This window comes from Pavona decussata, unplaced genomic scaffold, assembly GCF_977016875.1.
Source record: "Pavona decussata unplaced genomic scaffold, jaPavDecu1.1 SCAFFOLD_38, whole genome shotgun sequence".
NCBI lineage: Eukaryota > Metazoa > Cnidaria > Anthozoa > Scleractinia > Agariciidae > Pavona > Pavona decussata.
Genome location: NW_028145460.1, coordinates 3,447,905 through 3,455,251, shown reverse-complemented (window position 1 = coordinate 3,455,251; position 7,347 = coordinate 3,447,905). Strand labels below are relative to the sequence as shown.

Below are 7,347 nucleotides of genomic sequence, written 5' to 3'. Positions count from 1 at the left end.
CCATCCCTGATTATGGCTCCTGATTCCTCTTATTTCGCGCTTGGGCTGCCTGTGACTGTACCGGATTTTGATTTTGCCGAGATATCGGGAAAATCGCCAGACCTCATCGGTGACAGATGCCATTTTTATTTGTCGGGGGGAATTGGAGCGAAGCAGTTTAGAGGATTAGTAACGAGTTTAAACTGCCGCCTTTGTCCTCCCTTTGTCCGACCCTTTGGCCTTTGTCCCGACAGTACAATTTCCGGTCCAGTTTTCATTAGTCGGGAAACAGTGAAATCCCCCATCGTCATCGGGATTTTTCCGACATATATATATATATAAGACGCACTGAAAAGTTCTAAAAACTACACACCTAGCATACACAATGTTGCTAGTACAGGGACAAATGTCGTAAAAAAATGCGACTTTCTCTGTGCCAATCGGCTGTGTTAGGTTCTCAAGGTATTGTGGTAGAACGTACAGCCGCTACCTTTTTTCGACGAGATATTTCCATTAAAGCCATGTCAAGTGGCGGAAAAATGGCGTTTAGGTTAAGTCCCCCCCTTAATACACGGCGGTGCGAAGAAATGAAGTTTTTTTTTCGAGTGGTAAAAACAATATTTTACGATTTATCTCTAGATTGCAGCGAGTGAGTAAAATATTGATTTTAACACGAGAAAATAAAATTTATATCTTCAAGCCACTGTGTAATTTCCTTTTTACTATATAGAGAAATCTATCCCGCGCCATTTTCCACTGACTGTTTGTACAAACAACCGTAAAAAGGCAGGAAATGACGTCATCAATGTCCTCACCAGCTCTTTGGCCAGCAGTTGATCGCCAGGAGAGACTCTGGGGTACTGGAATTTTATTACCGCAGGATTTCTGCGGTAAAACAATGCAAACTGTTCGGCAGCCAGTAAAAAAAATTATGTTTTTTCGAATTCTCTTGAGTCTCTCCTGGCGCCTACCCGCTGACCAAAAAGCCTGAGGATTCTGGGTGCTGGATTGGTGAGGATATGGAAAATGTGCCACTGAGTTCCGGATGTAGTTTCGTATGAGTTTTACGAGTGATGTGTCTCCCGTCTATACAGCTCTTTCGACAAAGGTTATCCAAAAAAGCGCGTACGCGACAATGCCGAAAGGTAGTTGGGAAATACCCAATAAATTTCAATAAAAGCTCAGAATCTGGATTCTGAGCTTTTATTGAAATTTATTGGGTATTTTCAGGAGCTTATGACCTGGTATTTTCCAGACGACCTGTCGGCATTGTCGCGTATACTCTTACGCTTTTTTGGACAACCTTTGTCGAGTCAGCTGTATGCTATTGATCCCAGACGTCCTCAGTTTTAAATGGCGAAAATTTCACCTTGCTTAACTAGGAGAGGCGAGGGTACGAAAACGAGGAGGGACTGGGGTCCCCCTCGTTTTCGTCCCTTCGCCTCTCCTTCGCGCCTCTCTCTAGGAGCCTGGAATAGGCTATGCCAAACGGGCCGTTAATTTCATTCTGCAGTTTCAAAACACTGATCACGTGATACAAAACATTTTTGCTCGCGGGCGGGAAAAGTTGAACCGGCGGACACTAAAATGTAGTCCAGCCTTGCAGAAATTTGAGTCATTTATATTTTGGCTGATTAGATCTTTTACAGATCCTGCGTATATATACCTGCAGCATTTTCGTTGTGCGGTTCCTTGCTTATTGTATGCTTTTATGTTTTGGACCGTAAATCTTTTTAGATCCGATATGCTGTACTTTTTAACATGGTTTGGCCATGTGCCTGTGAAGGAAAGTTTTGCTTTGCTCATTTAACTTATTGCGACAGCGACATGATATTTCAGTTCTTTTGGTCATTGTTCGTAGTCACGCGCTATGACGTGGACGATGTCTGAATTTGGGCCCATCCGAAATCGGCTACCACGTGCATTTTGGTAGACCACTCGACTCGCGTTGGTGTTTTTACTTTTTGCTGTGCTACACCGTGCTGACGAGAGCCAACCAGCTCGAAAAATAGCTGTCCACGGTTGCTGCATTCTGTTGATTCTTGGTTTGGTCTCTATCATGTCGCTGTCGTACGCGTGCGGTAAGTTTCCTACATAGTCCAGCCTTGCAGAAATTTGAGTCATTTATATTTTGGCTGATTAGATCTTTTACAGATTCTGCGTATACCTGCAGCATTTTCGTTGTGCGGTTCCTTGCTTATTGTTTGCTAACATGTAAACCCACCCAATCCGCGCCTACTGTCTGGGCTACAAGACGTTTTTGAGGCAACACAAAGGGCTCAGACGAAAACAAGTTGGTATTAATTTTATTTCCGGTTGCGCAAAATACGCCATGGATAGGTCGACGGCCTCAGCTCCCCTAAGGAGTGGCGATTTCCTAAGGCAGGAGCCCATAAGTACACCGCTAAAAGCAAGATATAACGTGCTATGTGAAAATATCGTTTGTCGGCGAAGACATGAACACCCGTCTCCTTCTAAGGAGATGTGCGTTTTCGTAGTTTACGCGTAAAAAAAAAATCCTGTGGAGTAGGGAGAGCAGGCGATGGCGCATAATTTGACCTGTCTGTAACCATGGTAACTGGGTGTAGTAGTAGCCAAAAAAACCCGCCTTCAACTGCCAAAAGGGAACTAGCCTCTTTCTTAGAAATCGTTTGCTCTTGGGGTTCTGATAGAAGAGTGTATTAAGAAATTATTCAGCTTTCGTTTGTGCAAATTTTACTTGCAAGAAGACGAAGATTACAAGGATTTAAAGGTTTTTGCGGAAGACTGGCTTACAAACTGCTTCCTAGATAGGCTGCCCCTTTCGTCATTATTGTATCAAATAGCCATGGGTCAGACTAATTATGGTCAGGCCTAATTTTTCAAAGAGCAGATAACTTATTCCAATGGATGAGCGACAATCCAGCGTAGCAGATGTAGTCCTCATAATACAGTTTTCTTAAACTTAACTACACATAAGTTTGTCCTTTTCACAATTCATATAGGCTTACACTGAAATTTCCACATCTTAATTGCCGGATAATGACTTACCAAGTCAATCACCACGTTATCCACTCTTTAAACAATCAGCCTCAGATCCACTCGGGCATAAAAAAGCTAAACACACGACTACTGTGCTTTTGTGTCTACCATCTTGGATGCAAATGCACAGGATACAAAACAAGAGCAAACGAAAAACGTAACTTGAATATTTTAATTTCATTCATTCATTCATTCTTTCTTTTACCAGCTCCTGTGATTGAACACGCTAATGTGCTTTTAGTCTGTTCGATTAAAACTGCGGAAGGAATTTCCATGAAAATTTGTGAAGAAATTATCAATTCTTTTAAGGTAACGATAATGTTATGCCATTCAAAAAACTATTCCCAACACATGGTCCTATCTTCGTCGATCGTGTAGCCAGATAGACACCCTGGCTTGTTCGGTATTTTTATCTTCTCCAGTATTAAAAACGCTGCAGGCAAATCTCCTGAGACTTTGGATACCCTTGATGGCGGACCTAAGAAAACGAAAAGAATGAAATAAGACATTGAGTGTGCTAACTGACTTTAACACGTCATTTTTGTTTTAAAGGCAATGAAGAAATTGAAATGTTATTCACTTGACACTTTTATCTCTGTTAAAAAAAAAGTTGCGTATGCAAGGACAAATTCTACGACGACTCAGAGCCTAGGACCACTCAAGCTCAGGCTAATAAGAATGATATTACCATGTATACGTAAATTATGATCATCCGGGTGAGTGTAGTCCTGAGAAGGACTGGAGTGTTTGAGGTGGCATTGACTGACGTTTCGACAATTGCAACCCTAACGGAAGTCATCTTTACAGTGTGAAACGTCAGTAGATGCTATAAATGTCTCTGGTTGTTGACCTGATTGGTCAGCGAAGCCGAGATGTTATTGGTCGTTTGTCAGTAAGCCGTGATGTTATTGGTTGTGGAGACTGTAAAAAGTGATTGCTGCGTTTCGATCCTTCTTTTGTTAGTCAAAAGTCCGTTGGTCTATTGTTAGTAAATTTGTCTATTGTTTGTCTTGTCTGGCCCCCCCCAAGCAGAAACTATTTTTTTCTGATGACCCCCCCCCCCCCCTCCCGCCCAACCAGAAACAAATCATACTCCTAACTTTAGCAAAACGCTTATGTACTGTTTATATCAAAGATAAACGTAATTGTTACTGTGATTTCTTTACAGTACTATTAAAAAGTTACCGTTCTCTGCTTAGGTAAAGATTTCTCTTGTTTAAAAAAAACGTTTTATAGATAGCAACACGTTTACGGCAACGGCAAACCCTAAATTTCCATTTAGATTCTTAGAGGAACTATAAAAATTAATCAAGCAAATGTTTAACGTGAAATTACTCCCCTTCGAGTAGAAACAATTAATACACGTACAGATCTGACTAACAAAATACGGATCGAAGCATACCAATCAACGATTACGAGTCATATTAAACAGAAAAAAAAACAGCGGACACACAGATATCAGGCGCGTAGGTAAGGGTTAGATAGGGGAGTTTGTTGAGCGCCAGAGGCGCTCTTACTAGGGGGGTCCGGGGGCATGCTCCCCCGGAAATTTTTGAAAATCTAGGTTCCCAGAAACCTCATTTCCTGCATTTTGAGACCCATTTTAGGCGAATCACAAATTTGTTTTACAGCAGCTTTTAAAGCTATATACATCAATTCTGCGGCATTGTCTCAACTTAAACAAGAAAGTTCAATGTACATTCCGCGCCCTGTCAAGTTCTGATAGCTATTCGATCTGCTGATAGTCATACACCAAGCTGGTAAACTGCATCGTTCTCGGGTGTAGGCCTTTGAAACAAATTGACTATCTCGTCAAGATTGACAGGCATATCATATTTGATATGCATTAGAACCAGGGCGGACATTCTACTCTCTCGCATGGCACACCTCATGTAGTTGTTCAACCTCCTCATTGTGCTTTTTCTTCCGCCATTGTTGATCTTCAAAGGGGGCTCGTTCGAACCCCTCGAACCCCCCCTCCTACACGCCAGGATATTAAAGTACTGCTATTAAAAATGACAGTTACAAGCTTTTCTGAAGATGGCCTACGGCTCAGATTTACCGTCAACTGAACTCACCAACAACAGTTCTATTATTAAAAACTAATCTGGATATTCACACTAGGCATACTACTGAGTCTACTGATACTCCTGGTTTCAAATGATTTACTAATCAACAGTCTTTATAAAAGTGAGTACTACTAAACAGAACATTAAACAATCTATTGATATAGTTCTGAGTACAACCACTTAATAGAACACTACTCCCCCACGGATGATTCAATAGTGAGACTGTTACGTTTTTATATTAATTTGAACTTGTACAAACATAGGTGTCCACTTCAGTTTATATTCATTATTGCTTTTCCAACAGATATGCTTCATTTCCTCAGTTGTTGTTAATATGAAATGCAGATTTCGACCTCAGTATGTAAACAAATTAAAAGTGGTTAGGAAAATCGTATTAAATAAAATTGAAATAATATTCAATTTCTTCATCTGTCTCTGTGTTGAGCCACTTTCAATTTCCTCTACTAGCCAATGATTGCTGGTGACCCCCCCCCCTCTTTCACTCAATTTTTTTTGGTAGCCCCCCCCCCCCTTTAGTGCCATTTTTTTTCTCGTGGCCCTCCCTAAATCCCACCAGCCCCCCCATGCTCATAAAAAATGAACGGTCCCTTAGTAAACCAGCTTTCCAAAGTGAGTAGTTGATAGTAATTTCTACTGTAGGTAACGCAGTTAACACAGTCCCAGTCGATTCTGTGGTTCGTTTGTAAATGTCGTGGCTACCGGGAATTTTCTTTCCTGACGTTTTACTTTTAATAACTATTTACAGTTTACCTTTGGACTCTGCTGTTTTCGATTCCTCTTCCATCGTTTCGGGTGAGATTTCGTCTTCAAGCACAATCTGCAAAAAAAACAACAACAACAGCAACAACTAAAATAAATAGAAAGTCGCCGAAGTAGTTTTCGATTTACAGCCTGTACCTCGCCTTTTGCAGCAGACATTCTTGCACGACGATATGGTGCGAACTTCTCGCCTGATTGTTTGAAAACTGGATACTGAGAAAAATATTGATGCACGCACTATCGAGGTTAAAACGCTTGTGAATCCTATGATCGAGTTTTGTGTTGTTTGTCTTGTGATTTGTAACAATATGGGACTTTTTTGATCGTACCTTGTGATAACTGAAAGGTAATGTTTCTAGTGTTATATTACAAGGGTTGCCCCCACCTAACCCGTTTTTTGAGTGATGCAGGCCAGAAAATTCGAAACTCGAACTTTCGAGGGTAAAACGATTGTGGAATGTTCTAAAATTACATGTTAATTGCATGATCGAATTTTGTGTTATTTATTGCTTTCTGCATGCAATACCGAAATCGGCTCTGAACTATAGAAGAGAAATTTTTGCAGGTTCTATACTGTCTTGACTGATATATGACGGGGATCGCTAGCGGTGATGTCCCTGACAAATCAGCTCCACTGCATTTCATTTACTTTATATAGCAATGATGCCCTACTGATGCAATCTAACAATCTACTAAAGTACAAGCTCTGAAATTCTTGCGTGTCGGGAGTTAAAAAATGCTATAAATGAACAACCAACTGCAAAATATGAACTAAAATAAAAAAAAAAAAAAGAAAGTCGCCTAAGTAGTTTTCGATTTACAGCGTGCACCTCGTCTTTTGCAGCAGACATTCTTGCACGACGATATGGTGCGAACTTCTCGCCTGATTGTTTGAAAACTGGATACTGAGAAAAATATCGATGCACGCACTTTCGAGGTTAAAACGCTTGTGGCAACATGTTCGTGTTTTGTGTTTGTCTTGTGATTTGTGACAATAATATGGGACTGTTTTGATCGTACCATGTGATGACTGAAAGGTGATCTTTTTAGTGTTATACACTTACAAGGGTTGCCCCCACCTAACCCGTTTTTTGAGTGATGCAACGGTTTGAAAACTTACTTTCGAGGGTAAAACGATCATGGAAGTTTCTAAAATTGCATGTTAGTTGCATGATCGAATTTAATTTTGTTTATTACTTTCTGCAATATCGAAATCGGCTCTGAACTATACTAGGAAAAGAAATTTTTGCAGGTTCTATACTGTGTTGACTGATATGTGACGGGGATCGTTTGTGGTGATGTCACTGACAATTGAGCTCCACGACATTACTCGGGCTGTAAGGCGGCACGAGTTAAGGTTTTGGTAGCATTATCAAATTTTTTCGAGGCATGCGAGGCATGTGAGGCAGATGTGCGAGGCATGAACAAAACGACATGTGAGGCATGCGAGGCATGAACAACCCCAACATAAACTGCTAACCATAAAACCATTAAGCTA

At 40.8% G+C, this 7,347-nt stretch overlaps 1 long non-coding RNA gene across 4 annotated transcripts; it reads right to left on the bottom strand.

The window, feature by feature from the left end:
- Positions 1–2,677: 2,677 nt before the first annotated feature.
- On the bottom strand, positions 2,678–6,824 carry LOC146483659 (uncharacterized). Of its 4 annotated transcripts, none has more exons than XR_014863754.1 (3): positions 6,671–6,824; positions 5,841–5,907; positions 2,678–3,478 (listed from the first exon to the last, which is right to left on the bottom strand). It is a non-coding gene; the product is annotated as an uncharacterized LOC146483659 (long non-coding RNA). The 4 variants fall into 4 exon arrangements; XR_014863756.1 differs by having other exon boundaries at positions 6,680–6,824; XR_014863753.1 differs by lacking the exon at positions 6,671–6,824 and adding an exon at positions 5,979–6,589.
- Positions 6,825–7,347: the final 523 nt, after the last annotated feature.